General features: G+C 45.9%; 1 protein-coding gene across 5 annotated transcripts in view; it reads left to right on the top strand.

Annotated features, from left to right (window-relative positions):
- The window catches only part of LOC124405298 (protein tiptop), a 113,414-nt gene that overhangs the window by 62,409 nt on the left and 38,391 nt on the right, over positions 1-12,614 (top strand). The window contains exon 1 of one of the 5 annotated variants that reach the window (XM_046880098.1): positions 1,750-1,765. The exons of the other annotated variants lie outside the window; for them this stretch is intronic. The gene's annotated coding sequence lies outside the window, so the exon portion shown is untranslated. Of the gene's footprint in view, positions 1-1,749; positions 1,766-12,614 lie in introns of those variants that run through there. 5 annotated transcript variants of the gene reach the window in all.

Genomic DNA, 12,614 nt, shown 5'->3' with positions numbered 1-12,614 from the left:
CTACGTCTAAACGGAGCTTTATTGTCGCGTCGCGTATTCGACTTTGGAAAATACGATAACGCCTCCGGTGAAACGAACGAGGTTCTGCCGAGTGGGTTCGTTAGCCAGCCACCCAGGGTGCCCGATGCCTGCCTGCAGCCGGGTAATGCGGAACAGAAAAGCTCGTGTGGCTTTCGCGGCTGCCGCAGGTGTGTGGAGAGGATTCGCGGATTCGGGGCGAGGCGAGGCGCATTCCCATTCCCATTCCACCCTGTTCCACCCCGTTCCATCCCCCAACATCGCAGTGATCTCGAGTCAAAGTGGTGTGCGTGCAACACATATATGAGGCTATTGAAGTCTCTGATGACGGAGCCCGTCTGTCAGCAGATCAAAGCAGAAGTAAGCTCTCTTTGTAATGCCTTGCTCTGCTCGGCTGGTATTTAATTATGTATGAGATCGATATTGGGGCCTCGGGGTCCGCTCGCGTTTCCTATCGCAAATATAAGCTCCCGGCGTCCACAAACCCCACGCCCACCTTCGTCGAACCGGAATCACTCGAGAAGCAAAAGAGCCGCGACTGCTAATATCCGCCAAGCCGTCTACACGTGTTTACAACCGTGTACTGTCGCTTTTTTTCCTTCTTTTATTATTCCAAGCTGTACATACGCGACAAGTCATTGATCATCTAGGTGCGAAAGCTGGGCTATGGTTTTAATCCACGGTTTTCATGTCTACCGTTTTTGGCGGTGCATTCTCTTTCAGACAGTTGCACGATCCTTTCTTGTTACTCTGATTGAGGAAAAATTGTCAGCGAGTGTAGGTATAATTTGAACACTTGTTTGTTTCGTTTTCAATATTATTCATCGTATTTAAAATATTTTTCAACAACTTGGTAAATTCTTACCATTTTTCCTGCGAATTATTTCTTCGAAAACAATTTTTGAAAACCGTTTTCGTCATTCCGCATCACTAATTAAATTTATCCGATCGATCCGTCGCACTTGATTCTTCGAGTTGTACACAAGATACAAGTATATATAATATAACAGTTATACATACGGTACACACGTGACGTCTACCTGTAGACGTATTATGATAACCCGACTCGACAGCCGTACACAAAAGTGAAACGCAAATTACCTCGCCGCGGTTTGTGACGTGATCAAACTTGAAGTACGCGTATCACGAATGCTGCTGTACAAGCACAAATACACACACATAACTTTATAATACAGTCCACCTCGCGCACTGTGGATAAGGGGGTTCGTTAAAACGTTAACTGGCAGCAGGGTGGCACTGATCGCGTCCAACCCAAACCATTTCGTATAATATAAAATGCCTGCGAGGCTTTCGCCATTGGTGTCGAAAAGCCTGGATAGTGTCTCCTATTTTCTAATATTTTTCTAACATCTATAATAACCTTTCAACGTCAGGCTTACGTAATTACTTAAGGATAATCGTTGAAAATTAATCCCAGGAATATCGTGTACCTTATAATTATTCACCTCGATGAAATTAGTTAGATTCGCATGTAATGCAGTGGGAACCGTTGCGTCAGGATGATTACGGCTGGGCGAGCGATTTCGGAGGATAGCGTCAGTGGATCGGTTTGTTCGGTGCACCGGACACGGGGATTGGAGCTAGCGATGTGAGATGAGTGGAATCGTGATCCTGCGGGGAAGAGTGCACGTATCGGCCGGGCTGCGGCGGCGGCGGCGGCGGGGATCGAGAAACGACAACAACCGCCATCGGCACGCACAGAGGGTTGAACGCGGTTTGATCACTCGTACAGAAAATTGTATTTTCGAAATCAATTAATATCCGGTGAGCAATAATAAACTGGTTATAATGACCGCGAGCTATCCACCACCACCACCACCACCACCATCATCACCACCACCACCAGCTCAACGGTTAGCCCAGGGCGTTTGCAATTAGCTCCACGCCTGCGTTCATCCGCCCTTGTTGCGGAATAACTGACGCCGGATCAGGCTTTGACGAATTTTTCGAAATTTATGAATGAGGCTTACACGCGACTTGGTCGCACCTTATGGGTGTAAAGACGTCTTCAGAAACGAGCCGCGATTGCACCTTGTACGAACCTTGCAGCTCGAGATCTGTGCAATGATTATGCGTGGTGTGCAGGTATTTCACAGTCGTCTATGGATGCGTGCGTTGCTATTATACACGGGTAACGAACAGCTGGCTTCACTGAACAGAATAAATTGTGGCAATCAATTAACTTTAATTAGTTGGATAATTAATTGAGCTTGGGTTAGCACTCGATCTGTGCTGTATTGGTATCCGTATCTAACTGCGTTTGCTTGTTATATATCGCCTTCCACGTCTGCACACGTGTCTATACCATACGTATGTACCTACCTGTTAAACACTCGCCGCGGCAGCTCAACTTTTCATACTCACGCTAGTTACATTTTCTCGCTCGACGGTTTTGTTTGAAAGCTCATTCCGCATTCACTTGCCGATATATAGGTACTTGAATGGTATTATATGCTGCAATTGCCATGCAGTGTGTTTCGTTATATTTTTAAGAATTAATTATCGCGGTAGAAATTATATTAGAACTTTTTTTTCATACCTTATAAAAATTACGAATCAAAAAAGTAAGATACATTAATTGATATCACAGACTTGTCACGTTTCTTTCTACGACTCTTTTGACGATTTATTATGTTATTAAGTTGTACTGATAGTATAAGGATTTCGGTTTTATAGAACTGATTTTATGGTTTTTTTTTTTTGGACTTCTTGGATGAAATTCTCTCGTACGCTAAACGAGTGAAAAGAATGTTTAATTTATGTCGCAGGTTTACACGTTACACGTTGTCGGTGACCGTCTGATGGTTCGAAAAGCGATTAATTATTTTACAGGGCTGTTAAACGAATCTCGGCTGGTACAACATTATTTCAAAATATTTCCCATTAATCCACATACGAAAGATATGCATAATTCATGCTGATGTATACGTATCTGGTTATAAAAAAATAAATAAATTAAAAAAAAAAAAAAAAAAAACAGGCTCGTACAGCGTGTCCACATTTCCAAGTGTCAACGTATGTAATCCTTCGTTTATTCGTTCCACGTGCAATATGCGATGTGCGAATCGACTTCTTCGATCGTCGATGAAATTTGACCGGTATAATACGGTTCCGTAGACGTCTTCAATAAAAAAAGTCTCAGCCACCAATGACGCCGATGAATCGATATTTAACCATACATCGGATCGTTTATCTTGAAAAAACAAAGCAAAATATCAACAAGTTTATTATGTCGTCTACAGGCCGCCCGGACCGCGGGACAAACCGACAATACCATTAAATTGGGATAATTGGCCGCGTCTAAATCACTCGATGACCTTTCGAAACTCGTCGATCCCGCTTCTTGTTGACGATATTGAATTTACTGGATGTTCGCACTTATACTTATACTTATAGAATTATATATGCATAATGTGCGCGATGACAGAATAAAATGAGAACCTCCAGACATCTTCGTCAAGAAACGTATACATACCTACCTAAGTTACGCGGTTTATTAATAAGTGTGCAAAAAATAAGAATCGCGTTCGCGTCTTTAGATGCACAAAAATTGCAATTCGATCCTTCGTTTTCCGAAAATACACGTTCGCTTGAATTATTCCGGTTCTTTGAGACCGTGACGGGTCCGATCGTGACGTGAAACTTTGTAAACAGGTATTTGCCGGGGCATTAAATCACCTCCAAGGTGATTGCTGAGCTCGCAGGCAGGCTGGCAGGCAGAGGCAGCTTCGTCGATACCGAAACTCGTAAATATCGAACCCGGAGGTACTTCGGAGACGAAATCTTCTCCTCGTATACACCTTTCATTCCACTTCGATTTCAGTATGAAAGACGTGGCCGCTGTCCTCGGTCGAAATCATCTTCATTCGCGATCAAGTTTGCGAATTATTTTGCCTCGATGATCCGCGCATCCGGTCTTCACTTTGTGGGAACTGATCGCACCGTTACGGTATGCAAAAAGCCCGCTGCAACGAAGCTCGCGTGATACACACATACACACATGCTAAACGTGATAAGGTTGCCCAACTAATAATAATTACACTCGTTACGTCATCGTTGGCTTGGCGTGTTCTCGGCAAACTTACAAGCCGGTGCGTAGGTGTGCGTAGGTGTCGGTGAAGACGCATCTGCTTGCACACCGTGGGTTATAGGTACTTTTCCCGCGAAACTTTGGATAGTGATGAAATTATCGGAGTTGCATTTGAATCGTTGAACGAATCCGTATTCTTGTAATCGAATTCAGGCCTCGCTTCCTGAACTTTCTAACCATACGATAAACATCGTGGTTTGAAAAATAATTTCCACTTGAGAAATTCATCCCATGCCCAGCCTGTCAAATTCAATTTTGAATAATTCACCGTTTCTCGATTCGATTGTGACCCTCTTAATTACACACCGCGTGGCGTTCGGGATTCGTGACTTATGGCTACACGATGGCACGGAAGCTGGTAGTCGCATGAATAATCGTTCGAATTTAAACCTGCACTGCGTCGCATTTTATCGGCAATACAGTGTAGTCGGCGGTGTGACATACGCGGTACGTGTCTCGGAAGACACGTGACCGAGTGGCCAGTTGATTGATTGGTAGGTTCAGTGTTTGCTCTGGATTCGAGCGCGAACGCTTCAACTGAAATTGTCACGTCCATCGATTATTTCTGACATTGTTGATTGATGGCGGCATGAGCGACCGATTGATGACTCCGGAGGTGCCGCGACACAGTTTCAAGTTACATATCGTATCCATGCACTGTAGTCCGACGTCGACGCCGGTCAATTTCGTATCTCTATGATTATTTTTCATATTTATAATCTCCGCATCGCGTTCAACCGCGAGTCATACTTAATAGCTGTACAAAGAACGACTCAGAATCCTTTCTATTTTTCGTATACACCTTATATTGTGTAGACCTGAATATTTTCGCTCACTGTATATGTTATACGAAGTGCGCACCAACAGGAGATAACTTGCTGTTGCTGCTGCTGCTGCTGCTGCTGCTGCTATCTTCTGGTGTATCGGTATCCGACGACGTCGGGCAGGTAGCGAAACGCATTATTTTTTTTCTTTCTTTTTTCGTTTTTTTTTTCTCTTTCTCTCACTTGTTCATGACTCACCAGTCTGGCTTGCGTCGATATAAGGTACAGACAACGCGTCGCATCGCGTTAAGCACCTATCAGCGACACTTTACACGGTCAAAGTTCTCGGACCAGTAGTATATAAGAAGACGCGTATCGTCTCCGACTGTCGTTTGCAACAAGATTATCTTCGTGAATTCCTTTCTTTTTGTCTAGTCTGATTTCAGGCAGTCCGATATCCCTGCATTCTGCAGGGCTTCCAATCGGTTTACGAAATGATAACGGCTCATATTTTTACTCCAAGTTCGGAGTGACGAACATTGATGACAGGTGACGGCATTGATTACGATCGATACAGAATCCATATGGTTAGCCATTGAATATGGTTGTGAATGCAGATGGTCGGAAAATGATTCGCTCGTATTATAGAAATTCTAGGGATGTAGGAATTGATGACATTTCAATATAGTGACTACTGATGCCACGATTTTTGAAAATTTTATTAGCAAACTCGTTATATTCCAACTGCTTTATATGAGATTTACTTAGAGTTTGATAACAAAGCTGAGTTGAAAATTGAAATTGCGGTATCTGAGCAGGTTTCTAATCGAATATCATATTCTACGCTAATTTTTTAGTCTTCTGCTTTCAATTCGAGTCGCCGATTTCAGTCGACCGTGTCCTGATCGATTCAAGGCAATTATTCACGCTCTAGGATATTCATTAAGAACGTGTCTCTCTCGTTTATTCGCGATGCACGCGCTACACCTTGCGTTGTGCAAACCAGAATTGTCGGCGATAACGGTAAACCGACGATGCGCCCGATTCGCTCGTTGGCACAGTCGTCATCGACGTATGACGAAGTAAACTTGAACAATTAGTCGTTGCTTTTTACCGGCGTTAAACACGCATACTCGTAGCATTATGCTTATTTGTATACAGTACAAATCGAACAACAAGTCTATAAGAAGCAGAATGTTGCAAGCTTTCATAGTAGGTACAAGTAAATGCTGATTATAATGGCTGATACGGCGTGTCCAGGATTTTCTCGATTCAATGTAGGCTGACACTGCAATTAGATGCAGCCTTTCTCAGTATAAATAAACACAGTTATCTATGTGGCTTTAATTTCCTTGTTATAATTATTTCCCTCGTTACATCGGCAGAAGTGTGAATGAAAAAAGAAAAGTAAGAGTGAAAAGATCTTGCTCTTCAGAATTACTGCATAATCCGTATAATCGATTGGGATATATAAGGGTGTGAAAGAAGGCGGTTAACGGCTGGTTAAAAGTTCCGTAATTGGAAGGAGTCGCGAGGTTAACTTCGTTTACGAGGTATCCGAGAGGCTTTGCATCGTCAACTCGAAACCTTACAGTAGAGTGCAAATGAAACAGCGGGGACTAAAACAGACCACAATATTATCGCATTATCATATTTTTGTAAGGTATATGGATTTTTCTCAGCACTCAAACCGCATTAATGACGTCACTTTGACCGCAGCTTCTTTTACACGATTCTGCGTCTTGTGCAATGCATTCCACGAGGCTGAAACTCGCAGCCAGAATTAGCAGTTAACCGTTCTAACATTCGTTTGAATAAGGTAGTGAAGTCCGTAAACCTAAATTTTGTGTAAAATACCTTGAATCCCAAATAGTTTTATAAAATATATTATAATGAGTGTAAAATTGAACTTCATTTTTCTATTTTCAGAGAATTTAACACATTTGGCTTCATGGGCATTGCATATACCTATGTATGAGAAATTAAATGCAGCACTCAGTATTTCTCTCTATCATTGCACCTGTGCTTCAAGTGATGATGATGCTTATGCTTCAGCAAGATGGTGTAACGTCGGTCCCCGTGCATTTTAGACGCGTGCCGCGTTTTATGGTGAACTGAAAAATACACGGTTCAGGTCTAGGCGTGTATAGAACTACCGGGATTTAGAGTACGTGCCTCCAGAAAGGTAAGCTGGTGTTGCTGGTTCACGTGAATGGCTCGATGGGCTCGCCGCCGCCGCCGCCGCCGCCGCCGTCCATCCCGACCTACCTCAAATACTCGAATCCTAGCCCACTCCTAGTAGACTGCGCCGGCACTTCCTCTCCAACCCGTGCCTCGAGAGAATCTTGAATTATAACGACGACCTCGCTCTTCCGCACAGCCGACAAGACGTGCAGGTGCAGTGCAGGCCGCTCTCTCGAGTTCACACCAAATAACCGAAGCCCAATTTTCTCACTTTATTTTCTTCCAATTCTGCTCGTTCCTTTTCATTTCTTTTCCAGGAAGCCTTCTCCGTCTTTGGATTTTTTACGACTCGCCGTTACCGAACCAGAAGCGCGGCTTTTTTAACACTAGAACTACCGGATCAGTAGAAGCGACTGGTTGTACAATTTTATTTCAGAATTCCCACTTTACGTTACAGTTTTTTCCCGTAATTGTGTTGTTTTATGAATTTTACAACGATAATCACAAGAGTAATATAATGAATTTTATTTTTAATATACGATTTATTTAGCAATATTTTTCGCTAAATTCATCGATACGTAATCGTAGTGAAAATCATGCAGCGATTCATCTTATAGATCGAAGAGGAGGGTTGAGCGAGGTTCTTTGCGATTTGGTCGCAGATCGATCGGGCTGAATATTTCGAAGAATTACGCACTGCTCGTACGCAGCCTACACGCCTAGATAAGTTTTTGCGCGACGGTTTATCGAGCCACTCGATTCGAACCTGTTCAGCTTTCCAAAAAATGTCTAATCGGCTCGGGTGAGGCTGTCCGCGTCCGGCTCAAGGATCAAGTTGCTCCGGTTCGTCTGATCTTCGGGGGGCCCAGAGTGAGACCGTCCTGTGCGGAAAGCCTGTGAGCTTCTCGAATACCCGAGAAACATTAAACGCTTAAGCCGATGATTTTTCGACTTTTCTGTAGACCTCGCGCCGCGTTTCGTTTCATCATGCACGCACGGTTCCCCAAGTCCGGTGCGTTGCTGCGACGACAACGACGAAATAAAAAATCGCCACGTTGTAAAAAAAAAAAAAAAAAGGTTCGATCGAGCTTTAATCTTTTCCTCTTTTATTCATCAACGTGTTTTCGATTACCTATCGAGAGTAGCAAAATCGGTGGCAACCGCACAGCGTTGTTAGCCCTTCTTCGCTAGCTCTTCTGATTCGGGATTAGCCGGTCTTCCACAGGAACGGAGGAGCTGCTGCCGCTGCTCCTGCGGGTTGTGCGGCGAACCATCGAAGGGAAACGGAACGCCGATGCCTCCGCGACGGATCGCTGAGCGATAACAGGTGATTGATACGGTATATGCCTACGGAGAGACGCGGTCGTCGGCTTGGCCGTCAGAGGGTTCTTTTTGCTCCGTGAAAGAAAGGGAGACAGGGAGAGAGTGAGAGAGAGAAAGAGAGGTTCTTGGTCTCCGAGGGCCGGTTCATTTGCGAGCAACCGAGCCGCGAGTATTCGCCTAATCACCGGGTGTCCGCTCGGAGATATAATTACTAGCAGATTTATGACCGGAGTCATTCGCGCGCCCCCGACGCCGCCGTCCAGGCCGCCTGTCTCTTCGTCGGCCCCGTTCGTCTCGGTGCTGCTTCTACTGCTCCTCTTGCTGCTGGGCACGAAATGAAATCCGGTTCAGCGTCACGACCAGGAATCCGACGACTCGGACGCGTCGCCCACGACCGGCGACGACGTATCGACGAAATCGTATCTGGATTCATTTCACCTTCGTGCTGCCACGACTGCGATGCAGTTTCGCTACTCGACAGACCACTCATACTTGGTGGCCGGAGTTGTTCCGCGCGAAAAATTTTACTTATGTTACAGTCACACATCCCTTGAATAACTTGACGCGTCATTTGCGGAAGAAGAGAATTCTTTCGCCAGGAGAAAAAGTCCCACGAATATCAAACCGATTTTTTTTCAATAAACGGGGTTGTTGCTCGAAAAAATAACGCTTATCGAAGCTTAAAAGCTCGCTCGTTTTCAGATCATTAGCCAAAACTTGACATCAGGACTTTGAAATTCTTGAAAGCAAGATGCAACCGCACGCAGAGAAGATTGAATTGAACGGTGCAGGCTGGAGGCTGAGTTAGTTGAGTGTGTCAAGTAATCCAAATCGGCTGCTCATACCTTCTAAATCTCATTAATTAACGATCTTGCTGTTTGTATGCTACGTATACGTCTAAATGAGAATTTTACAGAAGAAGATGCAAAAGTCGCGTAGCCTTTGTTGCCGCATGATGCAGAGAAGCAGCGCGGCGAGCGCTCCGAAGATTCGGGTCGTTAATCAATCGGTTTCTAATGGGATCATCGAGATGGAGTGCGTGCCAAACGAGGACCGAAAGTGTCTTCGTTGTTTTCGGAGATTCTTATCTTCCGGGCTGCTCACCTCGAAATCCGGCCTGCCTCTCGAAGACAAGAGTTTGACGAGGTTATCCTCTCGTTAATTGAAGCTGACCCGCGGGTGATCCTTTTAATGACTAAAAACCCCCGCCTTTCTTATTCTTCTTCTTCATCTCTCACGAATCCTGTATCATCATTCCTATCGTACACTCTCGTTCCAGGAACGGCACCCACCCTGAACCATTGTGCTCCACGCGCACAAACCCAGCCACATGTAGCGCCGAGCGATCGATTGTTAATATAGACTCTTACGGATGAAATCATGCCGTTGAACGCAGGTTTAATTGACTGTATCCCCCACGCTCAATTCACGAATTCATTCCGCCAAGAATGGTTATCTTCAATTAATGCAATTGACCGATCATCCCGAGTCTCCTATGGTGTATATAAGCTTTTGCGATTGGTCGATGTTTACCGGATGATGAAAACCTCTTCAAGTATCCAGAGAAAGTTCATTTAACGCTACGATTTCGAAGGGCAAATTTTGTCCATCTAACAAAAGCTTAAACCGACATTCGAAGCTGTCTGAAACGCCTGCGACAAGCATGGCTGACGATGAGTGGTTCGTAGAGGACGAGGATCGAGGCATCCTGCGGCACGTCCGGTGGATTGACAGACGGTCATAGTCATCGTGACGATCATCAGGCGGTTCGTCGTCACGATCATCATCATTATCATCATTGGTAGAATGATTGGCCGGCGTGCATTTGTTTCATGACGCAGCAAGGCGGCGCAGGACGCGGGGCCAATATCCAAGTCGCCTACCTGGGGTGTTGCTGCGTCACTGCCGGTGTACCCACAACAACGGGGCCCCGTATAACACATCCACGGGAAGAATAATAAATAATAAAGGAACGGGGGACGGCGACGGCGGAGAGACGAGAGACGGGAGATGGATAGCTCCGCTTGACTGACGGTCCATCAATCACCTGCGTACGCTCTCTTCTCCAAAATGAGCGAGTATTGGTAGCATACCTGTGCTCGCCGAACGGAAACTCTGCACCACCAGAGAGGCTCGCCTCGGCGCGCATCGTGACTCCTCCGTATTGTTACCATCCTTATTATTCGTTTGTCGTTGTTGTTATTATCACCACCATTATTGTATCCAGCTCGGTTATTATTACCTGCGGCGTACACACCGGGAACCAGGGAACAGCCTTCGGCTCCGACACCGTAACCATGATCGTCTACTACTCGTAGCTTGTGTTAAGAGTGCGGCAGCCTTTTTCTGCGTTACCTCTCGCCCGGGTCCCGATGACATCGCGCATTTCACTCGCAGTCATTCCAGGCCCTTTCACTCCGTACCAGTTTTCTTCGCCGACCAACGCTACTCGCTCTATTAGCCCTCTCTTACAAAAGCACAAAACCGTGCCGGAAAGTGTAAGGGAAGCAGCCGCCCGCTGCTGCACCCTCCCCGAGTGCCGCGGTATCAACCAACGGCCAAGGGTTTCTGCTACCAACGAACCTGCACATCGAGTCTCGGTCGCGTGTCCCGAGAGCCGGAAAACGCTTCTACGGTTAAGACGGACCGCGGAATGTCCTAAGCACATACACCGAAGACGCACACCTGCAGTCGTTTACAGAGTCAACACTCCATCGCCGTGCATTTTTAGGACTCGGAGGATTCGACGAAGTCGAAAAAGGTCTCGGCATGCATGCATATCTCCTGACTGACGGTATATCGGATGAACGAAACGAAAACTGTTAGAACTTATGCATACACGAGGAATCGAGGAGTCGAGGTGAAAGGATCGAAGGCAACTGCAGACGAACGGACGGATCAATCAGTCCGTGGATCGAGGATAGGATATAAGTTTCCCCGATGTGGTTTAGTCGAGGTCGGCTGTCGTGGTCAGTTTCGGATTGCGACGATGTCAGTGACAGCTGTGTGCCCGCGGAGAGAAGCGGGCGTGCAGGAAGAGGAGAGGGATACTGGATCCTGGATGATCAGGGACGCGGGAGAAGTGAGACGGAGCTGAGCTGGTAAGCTCTCGCGTATTGAACTTGCACCGAGCCGTTCTCCTTTATACTCGCTCACTCACCTCGTCCCCCCTGAACCCCCCTCTTCCTCCCTCTCTGATTGGTTCCCGTCTCGTGATCAGCGGACCGGTCAAATAACGACGTTAAACCGACGAGCCCGGAGCGGACGGGAACGAAGGGGACGGGCGATGGTCCTTTGTGCAGTCCGCTGATTCTAATACTAAACCCAAACAAAGGTGAACCGATGACGTGGGTGTCGTCCCGCTGCTTGACGTTCGTGCTGCGTCGGAGGGATAGGAGAACGACGCCCGACGTCGCGACGATTCCTGCTTCTACACTCTCCACATCCGCGTCGCCTCTTCTTCCTCTACCCTAACCTGCCTACCTTGCGGGTCATTTCGATTTGGATCTTTGCCAATACCAAGGCTCGGCTCTCCCCTCACAAATTTGTCGATACGTATCGTATATTATGTAGACGGAAATACTTTTTATCTTTTCTGTGAGTTTGATTTTCATTGTGATTCTCTTCGTGGTTTTTCTTTTCTTTTCTATTTCTCTCTCTCTTTCTCTATCTCATCGTCAGTTTTCAAGAAATGGTCAGGTATTTTTTAGCATAATTCGGTTCTTCTCTGTACAATACTTGTTTCGCAAAAGTACTTTACAAGATGAACAAACATATAGTTTGATCGCTGATAGTGGAGAAACATTTTTATTACTTCTGTACGAACTGAACTCATATATTTCAGACCATCTCTCGATATCTTGCCTTGATCTCTTCGATCGCATTTGCGTCGACCAGCAACGTTACAAGTAAACGTTGTCCAGTGTTATCCTGACAACCCCTTGACGGAGTAAAATAACTCGCTCGGATTCAGATCCGGAGAGGATACTTTTGTTCTCTCTTTTTCTTCTTACTTGTTCGTTCGTTCTGCTCTTCCGCACGCGCTCCGCTTTATCGAACGTGAGTGGTATGAGAAATACGTGGATGCGGAGAATGACGGTGTGTAAGTGTGCTCAGGGAACAGCCAGTTTTACCTCCCAATTACTTGGGATGCGAGGTTCGGAGTATCGCGACTCGCACCCCGAGTGTAGCCGGGCACCCGGGCGGGGTGGTCT

This window comes from Diprion similis, chromosome 4, assembly GCF_021155765.1.
Source record: "Diprion similis isolate iyDipSimi1 chromosome 4, iyDipSimi1.1, whole genome shotgun sequence".
NCBI classification, from domain to species: Eukaryota; Metazoa; Arthropoda; class Insecta; order Hymenoptera; family Diprionidae; genus Diprion; species Diprion similis.
The sequence above is the reverse complement of the archived record's forward strand: the minus strand, read 5'-3'. Positions and strand labels throughout refer to the sequence as shown.